The sequence below is a fragment of the Cylas formicarius genome, unplaced genomic scaffold (genome assembly GCF_029955315.1).
Source record: "Cylas formicarius isolate icCylForm1 unplaced genomic scaffold, icCylForm1.1 PGA_scaffold_3__17_contigs__length_32017465, whole genome shotgun sequence".
Lineage (NCBI taxonomy): Eukaryota > Metazoa > Arthropoda > Insecta > Coleoptera > Brentidae > Cylas > Cylas formicarius.
The window spans coordinates 13,548,500-13,570,612 of record NW_026844326.1 but is presented as its reverse complement, the minus strand read 5'-3'; the positions used below and the strand labels follow the sequence as shown (position 1 = coordinate 13,570,612).

Below are 22,113 nucleotides of genomic sequence, written 5' to 3'. Positions count from 1 at the left end.
ATAAATAAAACATTAAACAAATAAATAAACAAAACATTGACTGAAAAGTCTTATAAGTGTTCTCGATTTAGTATAACTGTAGTCTGCTTGCTTGCTTTATCTTTTTTCCTTCCTTCCTTGCTTTCGACCTTAATATGACGTACAATACTTAAATTCACTTTTGAAAAATGTAGGAATTAATTTAGGAGCAAAGAATTTTCAAATACAGAGTGCCTTCTGATCTATTTGCGATATTTATTAATTAATTTAAGAGCACATTTTGCATTTTTTGCTTCTAGTGAAATTCTGTTCAGAATTTTGTATCAAAATTTATTAAGAATTGAGAATTTTAAACATCTTAAAAATATCCACTTTTACTATTGTATTTCATTATTTTCCGAGTTAAGTGCACCAAAATATAGGAGTTTCTTTACCTTTTCCCTAAGTAAGTCATGTTTTGGCGCTCGATGAATCTTGATATACTTGAAAAATACTTTTCCAAGAAAAGAAGGCTTACACAAATTAAACACAACAAATTAAAAAGACCAACGCATATAAATGTATATAACTTATCCCAAAACAAATGTATAGCTCAACAAAAACGAAAAATATTTTTATATTATAAGAATAAAATTCAAATTAAATTATTCTAAGAACTCGCCTACAGATAAAATACCTTTCCTATTACAGATTTTTTTAATGTTCTAAAGCATTTTAGTTTTGGTTACTTTTGATTTTAGTTCCTCAATATTTCGTGTATATTTTGTGGGCCAACATGATTATACATTTTCATGTAATTGCACATAAATGAATCTCTAACCAGAGTGTGTATGTGTATGTATGTAATAGGATGTTGTTAAGGTACACTTGCTGGTAACTACGAAAGCAATGCTTTTGTGTGAAAGTGTTGTGAATTAAATAGACAGTTTCTAGGACCAACAAGGACGGTAAAACTTGTGTTCAATAAAGAGTGGATTAGTGGAGCTGCGTTGAATAAATTTGTGATACCTTTTTTGAAAAACAAAAGCAAAAGCAAAAGAAACATTTAATTCGACTCCCTCAGACTCAAAAACTTGCCAATTACTCAACCAAGTCGATTCGGCAAACTACACTCGGTGGTTGCGAAGTAAATATTCGAAAGTGTAATCGGCGTTCGGCACCCCTCCATTAAACGACCGAGACAAAATTTCTAACCAATATAACCGGCGTAAATAGCCCTGAGGCACCTGCAACCCGTCCGCCGCTGCTGCGGGACAACCGCGTGGACTCTGCCCCCGCGTCTTCGCCTCCCTGACGCTCGTCCTCGTTCCTGCAGGATCCTGTGACGGTCTAGGGCGCGCGCGCGGGCTGCAGGATCCAGCATCCTGCCATAAACCGGCTCCAGAAAGAAATCCTGTTCGCTAGATACGGGAAAACGCGACGCAGTGTCCGCGGTGGTGACGTAGCCATACGTTTCTCCGATATCGACGCAAATATTGGTGCTAGATTTATCCTCTTTTTTATATATTTTTTTTATCGGTATTTGTATAAATAGGGAACTGGTTAAGGATCGACCGTTCGAGCTAAAAATTCATCAACTAAGTATTTTCGTCTTTAAATAAATAAAGTGCTGGTCGGGTACCACTAAACGGATTTATTAAACGTATTACTTATTAAACATCGTAGGCCTTAAATATGGAAGAAGTTAACTAAAGCACAAAATTAAACGTAGATAGTTAAGAGAGGATGGTATTTGTATTCCTGTTACGTAATTTTCTACAACGGTTTTTTACAGAGCTTTAGGGACGTTAATGTTTTAGTGCGGGACCAAAACATTCGTTAAATAGACACTTAAATAGACGTTAGTCGCAACTGTTTAGATTCCGCGCGGTGTACAAAAAATCATCCAAAATTACCAACTTTGTAGGTAAGTTTGTCGTGATCATCTCCGGAACACATGAAGGTCTCGAATCGTCAATTAAAATCTTTGTCTAGGGTATTCAAAAATTTCAGTAAACCACGTTAGCCGATCCGTACGGATTGGTTAGCGTGAATAACCACGCTATCTCGTTACTCTAGCGTCTCATGACTTATTGGTCATAGCAGCTGCGGAGCGCCCGTTTCAAATTGGTCCGATTCAGTGGAATTAATTTGAATAAATTTTGACTAATATTGATGGCAAGCGATATTTTGTTACTAATTTCATTTAACTTGTACTTCGTTAGCAGAAGGGGAAGTAGATACGCTTATATCATAATAAATTTTACATTAGGCAATAAAAGTGCTTCGGGACTCTTGCCGAATTAGTACAGCATTGAATGTCTTCCACTTGCATTACCTACTTTGCATTGGATTCACAAAAGCATATACTCCTCACAAGAATAAATACCACTCTACTTCATTTTTCTAAAAGCTAATAATATTGCTACATGAAATTATGGATTGTGGAATGATGTTAAATAGTTTCAATTTCAAGTAAAAAAAATCATCTTTGCCCATACGTTTTTTAGCATGTCCTTAGTTTTGAAAGTGGACATTAATCAGCTTTTTCAGCATGGAGAGGTTATTCTATAGCAAAAAAGATGCCTTGTATCCATGTCGTCGCTTATACAATGCCGTAAGATGCTTTTGCATTACCTTCGAATTTTTTGGAGTATTTTTGAAACGCGTCCCTAGCCGGCAATTCCATAGGTAAGGTGTGGTTATACTAATGCAAAATACAAAGTTTCAAGGACAAAAACTGTTTTAAATTCTCAAATTTCAGTAAAATTTGTTTAATATTTTAAGTGAGATGTGCTGACCGGCGGAGATTATCAATTGCAATTCCTAGCTATTTAATTGTTTTTGTTGAAAGCATCATATAATAATAACAGCAAAAACCACTGCGAGAAGGTTATGGACAAACCAGTAAATTATTTTGATGTTGATTCTCCTTTAAACAAAGTATTGATCTTCTATATTCAGCAACATAATATATACGCTCGGTTATGTCCATTCTCAAGTTCCGATGATAAAGAACTGGGCCCATTACTGTTCCCTGCAGTACAGCCACATAAATAATAAATATATATTAATAGTAGATAGATAAATAGAGAGTTTAATGGTTTGGCACCTTTATTCCACACCGTTCTAGGTAGAAAATGTATTTAAAAAATCTTTAAAAAAAACGCCCAAGGAATTCGTGATTTCCATACCACATTTTCAGTAGGGGTTCATCCACATTTTGTACATGTGTAAATTTATTTAATTTGAAATATAGTTAAAATACGTATGACACAAACTAGTTGAAGTACAATAAATATCAATGCTCTTAAATACCAAAAAGTAAGACAAATAAAAATAAAATATACAGATCGTTACAAAAAAGTAGAATGTTTCATATCACGGCCTTTGTAAAAAAATTTCAAAAATTTCAAAGAAGTAATAAATAAGAAGGGGAATTTTTTAACTTCTGACTCACCATTTTTTTCTGACTAACATCCACGAATGAATCGAACTTCTAAGCCAACCTTCAGAGCGTATTATTATTATCATTATAAGTTACATTTAATCTAAGTAATGCAGAAACTAATAAATAAGCATCTTAAAAAAACAACTTATTATAGTATTTTATCCAAAAGTAAGCCATATATGGTTAGTTGTTTAATTTTATTTATAATTGATTTTATTAAAATTATTGGTTATGCCACAACAGAACTGATATTTTCTCAGTAGAGATGTGTCCATCCCCATTTAAATATTAATATTTATTTTAGTTATTTTTGAAATTGTTGGTTACTAGGTTCTCATTTATTTAAAATAAAATTTGCGATCTTTTGAGTATCTGATATTCATCGTGCATTCAAATCTTCTAATCGTGCGTTTCGCCAACTTTTATCAGACCTTTCCGATTAATTTTAATAAAAAATTCAGCAAAGCGCTGATCCCATTGTCATAATCGATCTTTTTTTGGTAATATGAATATTATTTTGGAGTCTCTGGAGTTTCTCTAATAGATAGTTAGAAAAATAAACGGGTTTCAATATATTTTGCAGCATGTTTTTGTTTAACTTAACTCTGTTTGCTAGTTATATAGGTCATATTGGTTCTAAGGTTACTTTTTGATCAATAATAGCAATTAAAATCTTTGCTGAATGTTTCTGGAAGCACATAACAAAACCTCAAAAAATTGGTTTAATCGAATTAGGGGATAATCGGCCAGCACGGCGCGCTATGCAGTAAATTAGTTCCGCTAATTACGGCGTAAGTGGACACATTGCATTAACTTAATCAGACAAGAGGCAGGTCTGAGGACCGCAGGATGTTCCCATTACAACAATGACCACTTCGGGTGCTTCCAATTTTCCAATGGGTTAATATTTAAGCCAGAAATAACAACAAAACTTTACTCTCGTCTTAGTATATGATTGGATATTTTTTTGGATATCGCTATTTTTCGAAATTTAAGACTTGAACAATAGATTAGAATAATTCAAATTAGTAAGATATATATGTAAGTATCTTCTAAATTAGTATCAATCCACATTCTATGAAATCTAGTCCCCGCTCTATAATGGCCAATTAAGCATCGATCAAGCTTTAAGGGGTCAGCTTTAGAACTTTAGTCACGGGTTTGGCTGTGATAGGATGTTTTTGGTAGATTTTGTCAACACTGACAGTCACGTAACGTTACAAAAGTTATTCTTAATGTTTTGCAATAATTTACCTAAAATTAACTTGTGACTAAAGTGTCGTTTATCAAACTTGTTGCACAATGCACTGTTATAACTTAATTAGAAACCAAAATACAACTTTTACAATTTTACACTTATTACACTTTATTTTTTTATTACTTCGACCGCTTCTTTTAAACAAGCAAATACCAATAGAAAAGTAACTAAAGTTATGAAACTTGAAAATTATTTCACATTTTTTTTAACAATAAATTCAAGTTAAACATTCATCTAATTTAGATGTACAGGGTAGCTCGTTTAAGAGGGGCCTATACCTTATCTCGAAACCTACGGGGGGTTATTTCTATTAAAACGATTTTTTTTTATTTACCTAATCACTTTTTTGTATACAAAGTGGTAAAACGAAGTAATTTTAATTTTAATTTAATTTCTTTTTTTTTTTAAAGAACACCCTAGATATTCTTAAATTTTTGGATAGTCCTTTCAAAGAAAAATTCAACGATATATATGAGAATTTTTAAATCATCATTGTTGGGTTGTATTAACTTTTTAAACTGTTTTCCATCTATTATTTTTACTAAAATAATGCTTTTCTTTAGGCACTGATCAAAATTAAATACTTTTCTTAATTCTATTGGATTTTCAATAGCAATTTCAATTATATAACATAGTACGCGTCTCTGACTTACCGTTTGGACTTACTTGGCAGATCAAATGCAAAACCGGGTATAAGATTTAAATTATAAAGATATGAATCTGGGAATTACGTCCTTATCAACATGTTCACAACCGTTTTAGAGAATTGTTAAGAAGTCATATTAAAAACAGAATATTCAGCTTCACACAATGTTACAATGATGAATGTCTACGTGAAATGATTACAAAAATTAGCACTAATTACTAATGCATTTTACTTAGAAGTAAAATTAATTAATCTAGTTTTTCAATATGTCCGCCGTTTTGAAGAATACAAGAAGTATGTCCTATTTTCAAATGGTATAATTCGTTTCATTCAGATAGTGTAATGCCGCGCGAAAAAAAAAAACGTCCATCGGGGTCAAATTTGGACTCCTCGCTGGCCAGGAGATGGTTCCGTTTTGTCCAATTTACTCTGAAAAAACGATGGTAAGGAGAGCCATCTTGCTGCCAAATTAAATTTGGATGCTATCTTTGGGGAATATTATTCTGTATAAGTGACCGAATTTCGTTCCATAATAAGTTTACGTAGTTACGTACGGATGTTAAATTTTGTTGGTAAAATATGGGTCCAAAAAGACATTTTATATTTTCTAAATTCCAATAATGTATATTTTTTCTATTAAATAACACTGCAGACTTTGTAAATATTGATTCGTTGGTCCAATTTTGAAATATGTTATCTAAAAAATGTTTATCCATCATTATATTGCAAAAGTTAAACATAACATTAAACATAGTCTTAAGTTATAATCTCCTCCTTGTCGTTTTTGTACTGGTGTGAATTTAAATGGGTTATAGTTGCTTATAACTGAGAGCAAGAGCCGGACTTTTGTTATTGGTAATGTAACATGCTAATAATGCAATGCAATATGACCACAATAGAGAACTACTATTGTTTTCAAAGCTATTGCCATGATTATGTAAACAAGGTGAAAATTAATCAATCATCATCAAAATAATCATCCATTTTGCGTTTGTGACTTTCAACAGGCAGGTTTCTATATATTTTTTAGAGATATGTGGACTATATTATTAAAAATATGAATATTTTTTATATTATTCCATTTAAGGACCTCGTTTACAAGATTCTTAAATTATGAGCATTATTTTCGTAAATAGATAGAAAAAAGTTTAAAAAGTTAACAAGCAACCCAACAATGATAGTTTAAAGATAACCCGAATTCTGAAGATGATCGCTAATAAGTTCGAAACGGTGTATCGCAGATCCATACTAATATATATCGGTGAATTTGTCTTAGAGAGGACTATCCAAAAATGCAATAAAATATAGGGTGTTCTATTTAAAAAAATGTAACTTTGTTTTATCACCCTGTATATCAAAAAGTGACGATTAGGAAAATAGAAAAAAAAAAGTAATCTTAATAGAAACAAGTTTTGCATTTAAATTTTTTTTGTAACCCCCCTAGGTTTCGAGTTAAACGAGCCTGTAGTTTCTGTGAAAATTTCAACCAGAATATGAACAAATGGAATGTGGTTTTTCGAAAATTGTGATTTTAACGTTTTGATTAAACATATATGCAAAAAAAAATTAAAGTCGCGCGAAACTTGAGATTTGCCAGAATTACTTTACAATAGTTCATAATCAATTAACTTTTTTTGGCCAATTTATTCGAAAATATTTTAGTAAAAAAAATGAAGCTAGGGTCCCATAATACGATTTAATAAATATGTAACTGTTTTAAAACACAAAATCAAGTCAAAAATTAAAATTAATACGTAAAAAATAGATTTTTCCATCTAATTCGCTTTTGTCAATGAAAATGCACCCAAAGCTTTACCCCACCCAAAGTCCCTTCGGAATTAAGGTTTCCGCGAGTAAAGACGAAGGGTTTGAGATCCAATCGGCATTTTGGTACACGTTCCCTATAAACGGATTTTTTTCTGGCTCCTTTTTTTTCTCAGAACTTCCCTTTACGTTGGAAGATTTGCCGTCAGCTGGTTTAAAGGGAACAACCAAATAACCCCAGAAAACCAGCGGAATAAATAAGTTCAAACGAACCGGGCGCTACCTTAATTGTTTGCCGAAATTGCAGATTTCTTTCAACCCCAACGGCCAGCGGCTTAATGCGGTGCGGTGGAGTTTAAATAAATTGAAAATGTATTTCGAGGATGGCATCGCTTTCTCGTTAAGTTAAAAGGACTTTTATGGAACGGTTGCGCGCGGGATGTAGGTTTTCGAAAATAAACCGTTTTCGAGGTAATTCAGCCGAAGAAAGGTTGCAAGTCTAAATTATCAAAATTTTCGGCGACTTGCGATGTAAGCTTAGATAAGAGTATAGGGTAGAAATCAATTTAAAATGTATTAAGCTGTCTTATAATGTTCGGTTTCGCATTATGGATTTTTTAAGTGTGTATCCAGACAAAGTGTCAGTGGATTTTACTTTAAATTTATTTTATTTTTTTCAAAATCGAGGCAAAAATCGAGTGTCCTTTTTAAAGGCAAAGTACTAGTAACAATGTCAAAACTAATCAAAACTTCAGCTCTGTAAAATGACACCTAATTTTTGAGCTAATTACAGTGACTTAGAGAAAATGCCAAAATTTTATTAATTTATACAAGTCGATTCAATAGTTGTGCTTATACTTGCTGGACATTCTGAATATTTCAAGTAATTGAGCACTGGCAATTGTTTTTCGATCTGCCAAAAGCCTTGGTCTTAGTCTCAGAGCCCTATGAGTGCTTTAATTTTGCTGTGGCAAAGTGGATTCGGTCTTATATGCCCAACTAAATGAAGTAATGTTGAACTTCAAAAACGACCTCCCTGAACTTTGTAGATGGGAATGAGTGTTCATTTAAGCAGTGGTAGCAGTGACAAAGACGTAAACTTAGCCCCGAAGGAATTTTTTCCATTAGTGTAAAAAAAGGATTGCGTCTAATATCGGAAAACTAAGAGTATACAATTTAATAAATACAGCCCTTCCAATTGCAATCATATCTTTATAGCGAACAACACCTTGATTAAATAAAATGACAATTGAAATTTTTTTTGCGCCAAGCAATCAGACCATGTAGGGAATAAATTGAATAATATTGAATTCGTAAGGTATAAGATTCTATACATCTATACATAATATATGCCCATAAATTTAGAAAACTGAATTTGAATTATTTTGAAAAAACAAAACAAAAATTATTTGTGACAAAGCAAAATGCGATACTCGTCTGTTATGTATTTATGTGCTTAGTTTTAAATTTAAATTTTTAGTTTCTAGAATGGACTATTGTATCCTGCAATTTATATACCTAGGTGTATATTTGAATCAATGGAATTTTTAAATTGATTTGAACTGAATTGATTTAAACCTATTCTTTAAAACATCATCACAAGTTTTATAAATTTCTTTGCACGGTGGAATATTACTTATATTAAAAAAATAATTATTATTTAATAATTATTGCAAACATGAATTTGAAAACAGTTGAATGATACGCAAATCGTCCGACAAAATGCTCCAAGTTTTTATGCATAACTCTATACTCACAATCAGGATTGTTTTGTAAAATTTGGACTCATTTTTCATGTGATTGTGAATGGTGTTTAAGATATTTTCGCCATTTTGGGCATTATTTTCTTAAGTTACTAAATAGATTTCACGCCAAGTGATTAGGCGACCCGTTCCACATTAATTTCTGTGTTTCACCCAACGCTACCGATTGATCTCAGTATCTCAGTAGTGCGGGGCAGACGAGACGAGAGACATGCGTTGAAATCGAAGAGCGTATTATTTTTGTGCTCTATTTCTTTTATAATTAAAAGTGTAAAATAAATAAGTGTGAACAATATACAGTGATTTAATCACCGAGGAGGCCATAGGCTCGACAGAACAGTTTATTTATTATCTTTACTTTACTTACTTTATTATCTATTTCCTTAATTTAATAAAATAATTAACAATCTGCAGTACCCATTTTTTTTTCAAATTACGATATGCAGCTCGCGAAAACAATTTTTCGGACGCAACTTTATATCGGACAGTCTGTGCAATATCCAGACATTAAAATTGAATTCTCTCGTGGCCAATGACGTTAATTAGTTCGTCAACGCTTTGAAAATCAAACGCCAAACGAACTTGTTCGTTAAGAGTGGGCCCCGCACACCTTAAGACTTAAAGACCATAATAAATTGAATTAGAGCTGTAGGTGTGCAGCAGTGCGAGAGCACTAACTGAACTTATCAACCGGCATTATTTCCCGGAGAAGCTCCCGGAGTTAAGTTTACAGTAAAATGTTTTAAACGTGACAGGGGAACTGTTTACCGGGTCAGGATTCATTCCGGCTGAAACACCGCTGTTCTAGTAGAAAGTTTCGCTGCAATATTTCGGTGGCCTAAGCGAAGTTGAAGAGGAAAAGTTTAATTAATTTTCATATTAAATTATACGGTAAATACTCGTTTGCTCTTGAATCACATAAAAGTTGTAATGAAGTTCCGAAACACCTAAATGAAAATGTTTTAATTTTAATTTAATACCGAGTTTAAACAAAGAAGATGGAAATTAATGAGAATTGTTTTGCAAACTAAGAAAATGTGGTGCGTTTGAACAACTAGACAACTCTAGGTGAGACATCTCTCAGTAAAATATATAAAAAAATGTTTCGTTGTCGAAATATTTTATTAAAGATTGCATTGGAAATAGATACAGAATTTTCAGAAGCTTAACCGGCCCGGATAATGTCTAAGCGTATTTATTTTTTCCTATAGAAATCTAGATACGGTTATGGTCATTTTTTCTTGAAATGGCAACAAGACAATTACAAAAAACCTAATGGACTTACGCGCTGAGTATTCACCTTTAGGTTCTGGATCAAGTCTCATTTCCAGTAGATGTCTGATGAATGTTATTTCATTAAAATCTTCAAAAAAATACTTATCCAATTATTTCGGGAACGACACATTTTCGAATACTCATTTGAACATTTTTTCATATTTTTCTGTTTTGCCACTTCAGCTCAAATACAGGCCAATAAAGAAATCATTTTATTTTTTAACTTTACTCAGTTTATTTAAAATTCCACAGATATTCTACATATAGCCGATATTTGGAAACAATCAAAGATTGAAGTAAATTAAGATTCATTAATTAAACGTTCTATTTCATTAAAATAATCAACAGATAAATTTAATAAAAGTTTTGTCAATAAATTATGCAATATATATTATTTTATTTCATTCTATTCCTAATTTGCAGTAGCTTGTTCTCTGAATGTTTTGGAAAGTTTTAAGCAAACAAACAAAAAGTTAAAAGAACATGTAAGAATATGTAGAGAATGGAACAATAATGCTAAAGCAGTTGCCGCAGTTTTGATAGTATTAATAAGGAACAATCGACTGGCAATGCATTGCAAGTGATCACTCATATAATGAATACGGTAAAATAATGCAAAACATGGAATTCTTTTAATAAAATTTAATGAATTTTTCGCCCTCAATATTCAATAAATTAGAAAATAGTTTGTCTCAAGCTCAAAAGCGAATAAATATTAAAGAAAAATTTTCAGCGGAAGCTTCGAATTAAAATTTAATTATTTTCCCGATAATATTACAAAGTAAATAATAAGCGAGCGGGTTTAATAAGACAATTTTAATTTCAATTTGGCTTTTAATTTAAATTTGTGGTTTTCTTCCTCCGAGACGACCTTTGGGATTCTAATTCCATACTTTGTTTCAATTTACGTTTGAAGCCGGGGATTAATGGACTAGAAGTGATTTATTTCTAACTTGATAGTAGAAGGGAAATCAGACCAATAAAAGAAATTCAGGGCATTTTAAACAAGTGTTTTCTAAGTTTTTATAATCATAGAAGTATTCGTGTTTATCATTATTATAATTCATTTAAACAGAGAAGATTTGGTTTTTGCGTTTCTAAATCAAATTATTCGTATTATTACTATTATTAATATTAGTGACATATTGAAACTTTATCTTTACATGTGCAATTTTCATATCCATTGAGCTTATTTCTGATTTCTTATTTTAAAAAAAGTTCTATATTTTCACTTAGACTAAAATTGCACAAGAAATAAACTAAAATTCAAATCAAATTCAAAATAAAAAAATTAAACACATCATTAAAATACAATTTTTGTTTGCTAGCTAGACATAAGTTTTAAAATTATCAAAATACTGTTGGGGAGAGAGGTTTAGCAAGAAAAGTTACTCAAAATTGTTTATAAATTAATGTTAATTATGGCATACCTAAAAATATATTCATTAAAATAAAAAGTTGAAACAAATAAGCATGTTTTTTGAAAAATAAAGTGTAACCAATTAAGTGTAAAACAACTAAATGAGGAATCAGCAATGGAGGTTAGGAGGGACTTTATTCTTTAAAATTTCAGTATGGACTTTTGCATGGTACGATGAACTCTGAGTGGCTTTTAGGCAAAGTAAAATTTTACGTCCCCAGAATTGACGCTAGATTTAAGCCTACATTTCATCTCCCTATACCTAGGCCAAATATTTTATATCAGTCGCCAATTTTGTTGATGTATGGTAATTTTAATATTGTTGACTGTTTTTCGCTTCATGCGCAAAGTTTTTAACTGCTTAGAGTACGTGTGTGAGTAATTAGTTTTCTTGTATTTTATACTTTATTTTTTTAGGTGTAAACCTGTTAAAATAAATTTTGAATATTAATATATTATTAATTATCAAGGGCAGACAAAAATAATTAAATTATACAACATTTCCGCACAAATATTTACGGCATTTAAAAATTAATTGTTTTGTCAATTTGTCATTCCATCAGACATCTAAAACTCAACCTAAAAAAAAAAAGAAAATTCCCTTTTTGCATTTTGAATGCAATTCGTTTGTGTGGAAAAGAAATAAATACTGACTTCTTTTGTCACAAAGTATTAGTAACAAAATAATATTCAAGTATTCCTACAGGACTTTAAAATATTGAAAATAGATTGGTAGATATAACAAAATAGGACACTATTTTTTTTTTAATATTACTTAAATTTTAACAATGTCAAAGATAGAGACGAATTTTGTCAAATTATAGTACACTAAATCTAAATTATTCATTATTATTTTCTTTAATCAATTCAGCAGTTTATAGGTTTATTCCTTCAATTTTTATTATCGATTGTTCCAAAAATAGTGACCGACACATTTTAAAAAATAAACAATTACTTTGCTCTTTGGAACAGCATTTTGCCAGAATCTCAAGAAACATAAGAAAGTAGTAGTTTTCGTTGGGATAAGTCTCTTATTTTAAAAAGAAAGAAACATTTTATTTCTAAAAATACATAGGAGCACGTACCCAATAAATACGCATTACACGAGCTCAAAATCGCGAGGCGGTATTTCTCGGATGGACTTCTGAAACACGGCCAGGAGAAAATAATTTTTCATTTCGGCCGGAACAGATTACTGGGGCCTTTTTATCCCGGATATCGTCTGGATTTTTCCCGCTGCCGCCGCTTTAGTAAATGGCTACCACTTTATTGCGCCTTACACAGAAAACGAATTCGGATACGGAAATAACTCTCGATTTTCATATGTTGTTATTACTAGACTGAAACAGTGTCGTGTGTGATGAGGCAGGAAGTTTCCTCACCGATTCTTCTCGGTTCTTTTCCATCCTCGATAGGAGTTTAATACTGAATCTTAAGTACTATTTTTTTAACGATTTTCTACGATTTATTATTGAATCGTGAGCAAATAGTCATAATTGAACCAGTGAAACCAGAACTATTAATTTGTGTGTTCCACTAGGATCTGTTTTACGACCAGTCTTTTTTGAAATTTATGAAAACAACCTCCCAAAAACGAGCAGCAAAGCCAAAATAGAAGACGACACGGTAGCCATTCACACCTCAATTAGTTGGATATCTCTATAAACCGAATTAAAAGGCCACTGCATCAATAAACTACCTATGAACTACATCTACATTCAACTACTTACAAAATTTGGGCTCTCTTTACATTGGTTTGAGGAAATCGAGTCCAAAGGAGTAATCGATAAAATATCTCTACTTAGTTGTCGATAGGCATATACGCTGGGAGGAGCATATAGCATACACATATTTTAAGGCAAATATGCGTAGATGCAATCCCAAAAATGTATCTTTAATATAATGCTGTAATATACACCAGCGACTTATTATATAAAGAAACAGAGGTAAGATCAAACTTTACAGAGTATTCCATACATATGACACGCGTTACAAGAGACCTGTGTTAGTATCCCTCGTCATTATATCTACAGCTTCAAAAGCATTTAGTATTATAATAAAAAGTAAATATTTATAAATAGTCGTTAAATATAACAAGATTTTTACAATAAATTAAGTGTAACTCCTAAATGCAACTGTAAAATTTCAAATAGTTTACTGTAATAATTTGTTTGTACATTGTAAAAAAATAATTTTGTATTTGTGTTGCTGAAAGTCCGAAAAGTAACGAATAGTTGCAATAAAGAAAAATGAACAATCCTGTCACTAAAAATAGCGTAGATATTATTCAAAATGGCCTTCGGGGGTTGGGGGGGGGGGATCGTATTTAATTAAAAGCAAGCTATAGTCAAGGAGAGGGTAAATGATTTGGAACAGGTGCGAAAATGAAGGAAGCGTGGTGTGATCACTTGAGGCAATGTTGGAATAAACTTTAAGCAAACTTAATATAGGCTCTACATTTATATAGAGTAAGTGATGCCTCGCAGGATACTCTTCACTCTATTAACACACCTGTTGAACACAATAAATTTTGTCGCCTGGTAATATTATACCACAAGCAATTTAAGTAATTTTAGTGTTTGAAATGGGACACTTATAAATTGTTTCATTCTAAAATAAATTTAGAATACTTCAATTAATGTTATAATAACAGTTAAATGAAAATTAAGAAAATCATCCTCATCATCATTGACTTTTAGTATAGTGTAATGTTTTGACTCCTTAGTTCTCAAACATTTATTAAACAATCCCAGTAATCGTTATTGATTACTGTTGTCTGTTGTCTATTCCAAATTTCATTTCTCTAGAATAGTCCAGCCAGGAAATTCATTGACGAAAATATGTTCTGATTAACCTCACGTTAAATGTGTTAACGATAATGACGTCAGCCATGGATCGACGCGCGTGGCTAGTTTAATCTCTCAGGATACAATTTAATCGATCTTATTTCTATTCTCATTTTATTATTTATAGGTAGCACATTAATAGCACGCCCATGCAAGTGAATGGACACCAAGCGACCGTGCAAAAACTATTCTTTATTCAGTGACCTCCAGCCGGGTGTTCCATGACGTCAATATACAGCGTCCTTTCACCCTTAAATTTAAAGTTCATTATTGAAAGCGGTATTTACTTACACCTTACAGCCTTATATTACAAAAGGGATTTATTAATACACTGGCATGACATCCCATACAAAGGACGGGCTCTGACTTCGCTCAACTGTCGGAAAGATCAAAAATAAATTGAGAGAATTTACTCTCTTGTCATTTGAACTTCATCAGTGTTTCCGTATAAACCTTTTCCATTATCCATTTAAGATTATCCATTGAAGTTAATGCAGTTTTTAGAATAAAAAACGTTTGACCATTCGCTTTTCTGCTGCACTCTTCCGGACCATAACAAGAATTTCATACAAAATAAATACCTGTATATATTGTGCTATCCCCTATAGCCCATAAAGTAAAGAAATTAAGAAAGTAAAAGTATATTCATAAAATGAATAAATAAATTCTGGTTATAAGTACAAAGAAAGGTTGTAGCTTATAGGGACAAAATTGATTTTACTTTTATGTAATGCAATGATAAATTTGAGTAAAATATTAAATATTTTCGAAAATACATCGCAAATCAATTCTTTCTAAGTATACATTTTTAAGGTGACATCTTAAAGTGATTGTAAAAATTATTTATGAAAAACTAAAACCTAGTTGAAACTTTGACACATATATCTCCGAAATGACAAACTATTAGACTGATGTAACCTTCGAGATAACTTATTTATTGAACTAACAGGAAACTGTTAATCCAAAAATTGCATTGATATATACCTATAATAAAATCAATAAACACATATAATAAATACATTCATTTCACTCATTGTCTGGTCTTTGTATATCCTTCGACGCTTTGTATAATAATTGGGATCTGCGTCGCCTCCAAGGGTAATTTAAGATAAAAAAAAATTGAAACGAAGAAATTTAGTCGTCTAAAATTAATGATCCGCTCTCGTAAGAGCCGGGGGCTACTTGAAAGTGGCATTTATTTTTCAGGCACTCCAGTAAGGCTTTAATCGGATGGGTTTAGATGAAATAAATGTTTAAATAAAGTGCTAACAGCTAATTTGGGAGTTAAATATAAAAATGAAGTATGAAAAACCATCTTATTCGATTTGATCTTAGCCTGAGTACACTTTGCCAATCAGAGAATTCTAGACTAGCCCCAGAACTTCAGCAGTACCATACCCGGCATGCGAACTCTAAGCGTGATGCTAATCTAAGATAAAATAAAATATAAACTTTTTTACTATTTTATAAAACGCCTTCCGAGTTTTCCCGAATGCGGCGCTTTTCACTTATAACCAAAATTGAGCAAATCCTATTTAGAGCAAATTTTAAACCAACCCTTGATTTATATAGTTCAAAGGCCCGATTTTCTATAATACCTGACATTTTATATTTCAATGCGGCAGCGCAACGCTCGCATCTACTGTGAAAAGCTTGCTTTGCGCTGCATATATTTTCCGTCTCCGTTGCTTATTGAATTTTCCAAATGGCCATATTGTAAGGAGATTGGAGCCGTTCTAATTTACAGAAGAAAAACGATTCTTTGAATAAAAAGTAATTTTGAAATTATGACAAAATTGTCTTAGAGGAATACGTTACAATAAATCGTCTGTCGCAACTAGATATTCTAAATATGTCCAGATGTCGTAATTTTTTTTTGGGTAAAAAAATAAACAAGTTAGTGAAATTAAGAGATATTCGCGGAAGATCATTCCCATCCCTACGAAAATTTCAATAGTGCACCTATCTGATAAATTTATGGCCAAACCAAATACAAAACCAACCCCTTTTCTACTAGCCCCCTTTTTCGACTACGCTACTTCAAATTGTAGAGACCTGGTTATTTCTACAGAAATGAGCTTGAAAGGAAGATAAATGACGGTGGAGGACCATCGAGTCCAGAACCCCTATATTACTACTAACAGAACGTCAATGATAAAAATTTTGAATGTACCTATTTAAGAATAGTCAATTAGTCCTTTTTAAATGGTACGGAATGCACCTGCAAGCTCCTAAATCTGAGGGTCGACATTAAAAAAAAAGGCTTCAAGTGCTAAAAAACAGTGATCCTAAAGGAAATTCAATTAATAGAGAAAGGCAACTAATATAAAAAAAAACATACAAATTTAGGCCCCATCCACGCATCTTCGGTCTACGCACTGCGTGACCAAGTAGAGTGAGGGTGGCAAAAGGAAAAGGAAATATTCGGGGAATTTTGGTTTATTTAAGTCGGAAAATGGACTAGATTTATCACAGTCGTGGCTGGAGATAATAACATTACAAAGAATTAATAAACAATAAATGCAAATAAAGAAAACTTCAAGTGACTTTAGGTAGGCGAACAAAGAAAAAAAATAACGGCAGTATTTGGTGCACTATTTGCGACAGATTTATTCACTTCCTTCGTGTACACGAGGAGTTCACAATTATTTGGCGTAATTAATCTTCAATTATTTTATTATTTTTAGTATATGATATTATGTGCCGCGCACGTTAAAAAAGCAGTACTTATAGGTTAAGCGCTCCCCTTCTACAGTACAAAGGCTACCCCCAACAACCGACAACAGATTTAAAGTTTAATCAATTATAATAAGAGCACTTTATTTCCAACAGGTAACATGACCCAATTACAGGAAAAATTAAATATAAATCATCCAATATATATATTCCAGGGGACGTAAAAACTAATCTTAAATCTACTAACCTCAAAAATAAATAAGAACTAAAAGTTTAGATTTTCACGAAATTATATATTATGACATTTGATAAAGACACGGTGTTGTCGAAACAATTGTCACGTCATAATATATAATTTCGTGAAAATCTGAACTTTTAGTTCTTATTGATTTTGATAAATGCATTTTCATCAAGTAAAAGCCACCTCAGTTCAATCTACTAACCTTAAACCTTAACCTTAAACTAAGAAACAAGGAAATAAGGAGAAAGAAATCGATAAGACTTATCGGTATAGATTACCCGACGCCAATTGAAGTTGCGGAAGTATCGCCTGGAGACCATTATAATATAAATCGCAGTGCGATGAGAGTTTGTTGAAGGTAACACACATATTGTAAATAGGGGTTTGAAAATGGATATTGGACCTGGGTAACTGCTTAAAGAAAATTGATTGATGTCTCCCTTCCAGCCGCGGCACATTAAGGCGTAATTGTTCCAGAAGAAACGGACAATCGACTCCGTAATTAACTGATTTATAGAGAAATGAAACATGAACATGAAGAAATCTCTGCGCAAGCTCAGAAGCAGTACAGCGAACCTTCTCAGCAGAAGATCATGATAAATTCCCCTCTCAGGATGAGAACCGCCCTCCCTGAACATTAGATACTTCAGTAACCTTCTTTACACAATCTCTATGGACTGAGCGTGGCAGTTATATATTATTGGCGACCATACCAGCAAGCCATAGTCTAGCTTGGACCCAATGTAACAGTTAAATAACAATTTCACAGTAGCTAAAAAAATGCCTGCAATTTCTTACTACGAATACTAAAAATTGCCATTGCACTGGAAACCATTTTAGTAATTTTAGGTACAAAATAGAACGTCTGGTCAAATAAAAGATCAAGATCCTTCACAGTGGCAAGTCTAGTCAGGATACTACCATCCATATTGTAATTAAACGCTATAGGAAAAACCACATGTTGTGTTAAGATGCCATTTTCTTTGTAATAATAATAATAATAATAATAATAATAATAATAAATTGCCTTACTCCACCTAACCACCGATACAATGTAGTAAAATATTGAGAATTTAACTAGAAAAAAAAAACTAACAAATATAAATAAGTCCACCCAAGATTCACAATTTGACAATTTTAAACAAATCAAAGGGGGATAAAAAAATAAAGAAAAAAATAGACACTGTGAAAAAGCAAGTGACAAAACGACTAAAAGAAAAACAATAAGCAAAAAAAAAACATAAATGTACAAAAAAAATCTTTTTAAATGTCCAAGTGAATGAACAAGTAATATTATCCAGTGGAAGTGAATTGTAAGTCTTAATACCGTTATATGTGAAAGAGCTCTGTATGCAGCCGTACTATGCTTGGGAACATAGAACAGGTTACGGTGACGAGTCGCCCTGTTATGTATATCACTACCCCTGGCCAGTCTCTCATAGAGATACCGGGGCTTTTCGTATCTAGTAGTTTTATGCACAAAATACCGTTCAGACAGATTTAACCACTGAGAATCCTTGAGTGCCGGCATTATATGATCAAATTTTCAAACCATAGCTGTAGCGCAAGGCATTTTGCAATTTTTGTAAGCTGTATTGGTCTTTCCGTCTTAGAGCCGGCTAGTATACAACGTCCGCATATCCCAATAGAGGGAGTATAAGAGAGTCACACAATTTAAGTCTAATCTCAGTAGATAATTAGTCTTTATACATGTACAGAACTCGTCCCGTAGGACGTCTGCAGTAAATGAGACAAGTGAGAAAAAGCAGCTTACTATCAAGAAGTTTTTACATTTGTCGACAAATTCAAAGAAAGTTTCAGAAAATTATACTGGATAATTTCCTCTTTGTTATTAACATAAAGAACAACCTGAGTCTTGGAATCATTTAATTTCATACCATGGGCTTTGGAGATTCTATAAATCACTTCAAAATCCTGATGTATGCCATTGTAAGACAAAACTACATCTCTGACCGAGAATGATAAGTATATTTGCATATTAGCCTCCTACCACAATGAGGGAAATTTGGTGGAATAATACATTGGTTAATGATAAACGTCACCAATAGTGTCAGATAAGGAGAAATTAAAGAAAGTATTTTCAGATCGAGGCCGTCCACACCCTGTGCGTTTGCACATCCTCCTCTGTTACGGTTGCAAAGTGAAGCTGACTAGAAATTCCGACATAAACACGACCTAAATGGAACTCCGAAATCATATCTTTATTAGCCTGCTCTTCAACAGCAGGAGGCGGAACACTTTCAATAAAAAACGGATTAAATGTGAACGGATCAGAAACATCTGCTGGGTTGCAGCGAGGCCCCGCAATAAAGTTCAGCGTCTTCCAGAAGCGTTTGGGATCTGAGCAAAATTTATAACTTAGTACACCACTGACTAACAATACTGATGTTGTCCTGGAGAGTCATACAGTCCGTAGCGGTTTCAATGCACCAAGGCAGAACAGGAAAGCAATTAGTAAGAACAAAAAGATGACGAAGAAGAACAAAAACACTCCAATCTGCAGGGTATTTAGAAAAAAAAGTGGTCGAAGGTAAAGTTGGTGGAAACGTGTCTGGAATCTGAAACGATTTTCTAGCCAGGAATTATTTTTAACGCTGAATGCATTCTTGTATCATGTGTATTGGGCTTAAGAGGCTAAGAAGGGTTCTCAAGGCCACAAGATTCCGCATTCTTATAACTCAGAGGCGTCATGTTGCGCTCTTGGATATAACGTCATCATACAGAACTTATGCAAGATTCCGAAGTTTGATATACCAATGGGAACGCGATGAATTTTAGTCCAACTTAAAAGAGATTAAAGACAATCCGTCACTTCCTCTCAGTAATAAATAACAAAACAGACGTTCGGGGCACTACACCTTTCGTTCAATACGAAAATACGCAATAGAATAACGGAGTAACTTTCCACCACACGAACTGGGAATCAGAAGAATACTGAACGAAAGGCAGATGAGTCCACAAGTTTTAAGTAGATGATGATTTTATTTACTAACTCACTGCTTTGGTTGTAGGTCGGATGACTCTAACCAACTGTTTTTGGGACCCTTTAGAAACATCCAAATACAAACTAGCAGGAAGGTCCTTACTGCTAGCCCTTCACTGATCCTAGATAAGGTTAACACGCAACTAAATATTCTAGACAACAAATCACAGGGAAATTTTGGAGTAAAGAAAGACCCAACGAAGGAAACGGTACCTTGAACGGAACCCTCATTTACTATTATAATAATTGCTATAGAAATTTTGGAACAAAATTTCGAAAAATGGTGGCGTTTGCCTTTTTTTTGTATCAGTGCTTTTCTGTAGTGAAATAAGGCCACTTGTCTCGCGCACTCCCGTAAAGTAAAATTTGAAACGTAACACAGCGTATATTTTTGTTACATTTATTTGTGATATCACGTGACAAACCCTTCTCTAACTGTTTGGTTGGCAAGAAGTTCATCGACAGTACATAGTAAGTCATCTCTGAAGGCACCTTCAGTAAAACTAAACTAAAGTAAAACAAATTGCGTATGTTCCACGTTATCTATCTAAATGAGATCGCTCGCGATGTGTTAATAGTGGATAAAAACTTTCAAGATTCTTCGCAAACTTTCATCTGTTTCAATGTGTAAAACATTTTCGACATTATCAATGTCTTGCTCTATGGAATAACTTTGTTCATTAATTATTGAATCCACTAGGGCTAGGGGATACAGCGTTGCAAACTTTCAGATAACTACCCCGCTAATGATTATACCCGACTAGTTGCCGGAACTTTTGCCGCAAAAACTTTTTTCATTAATCTAATAAAGCGTCTTATGGGCCCCAGAAGTTTTTATTAAAGCAAAAATATCATAATTAATACATAAACACGCTGCGACTAGGTTGAGCTGGAGTTTATTAGGAAAGTTGTCGCGGTTTTCTGCGCTTTTTAAATATTTCGACAAAGTCTCTAATTTGTTTTTCCTTTTTATGCTCGTTGAATTTGTAATGGTCGGCTCGATGAAAATGCGCAATAACAATCACATTACGTCAACAAGTAAAAAAAATATTTTAGGATGTCTGTAAAATTTTAATTTTAATTTAGGTCATTGAAAACCTCGATTTTGTTTGATAACTTTTAAAAACTTGCATCTCCTGTCAAAAAGTTTAAAATTAAATAAAAATGTTATCATGAATTTTTTTCCTATATTTCCCATTACGTCAATAAGTAAAGATAAGATAACTAATTAAAAATTAAATATCAATTCTTTTTTCTAATTTCATATGTGAAGTGAAAAATAATCGAAAGATTTTTTTTTAAATGTCATTGAAAACTGGAATTTTATTTGACAACTTTTCGAAAAGTTTAAATCTAATCTACTAATCGACGTTTAAAAATAACGTTATGACTAAAATATGGCGTTAATTGTGTCAAATCAGTAAATTTTGAACAAAAAAACTTAAAATTAAAATAAAAAAAAAAACAAAATCTTACATCTTTGTACTATGTTGTTGTTGGCAATTTTAGAAAAATATAAAATCATCAATTTTCTTTCCTATGCTTTGATTTAAATATTTTTGATATATCAAGGATGGTGCTCCAATCTGTAATGGTACAATTAGGAGATGTGTAGTTGGCTCTGTTGGAATGAATCCACGTATTATAATACGCATTGAGTTTTTCTCAACAGGAAAAATATTACAAACTCACAAGTGTAAAAAAAGAAAAAAGTAAATAGCAAGATAATGGAAACGTTTACAAAAATGCCAAAAATGCCAATCGATTTCAACAAGCGTGATCTGCCTTAAATTATAAGAATGAACTTTATA

The 22,113-nt window shown here is 32.5% G+C and overlaps 1 protein-coding gene across 1 annotated transcript in view; it reads left to right on the top strand.

The window, feature by feature from the left end:
* Positions 1 to 1,436: 1,436 nt before the first annotated feature.
* The window catches only part of LOC132699726 (uncharacterized), a 135,519-nt gene continuing 114,842 nt past the window's right edge, over positions 1,437 to 22,113 (top strand). Inside the window, exon 1 of the mRNA XM_060666593.1 lies at positions 1,437 to 1,885. The gene's annotated coding sequence lies outside the window, so the exon portion shown is untranslated. The remainder of the gene's footprint in view (positions 1,886 to 22,113) is intronic.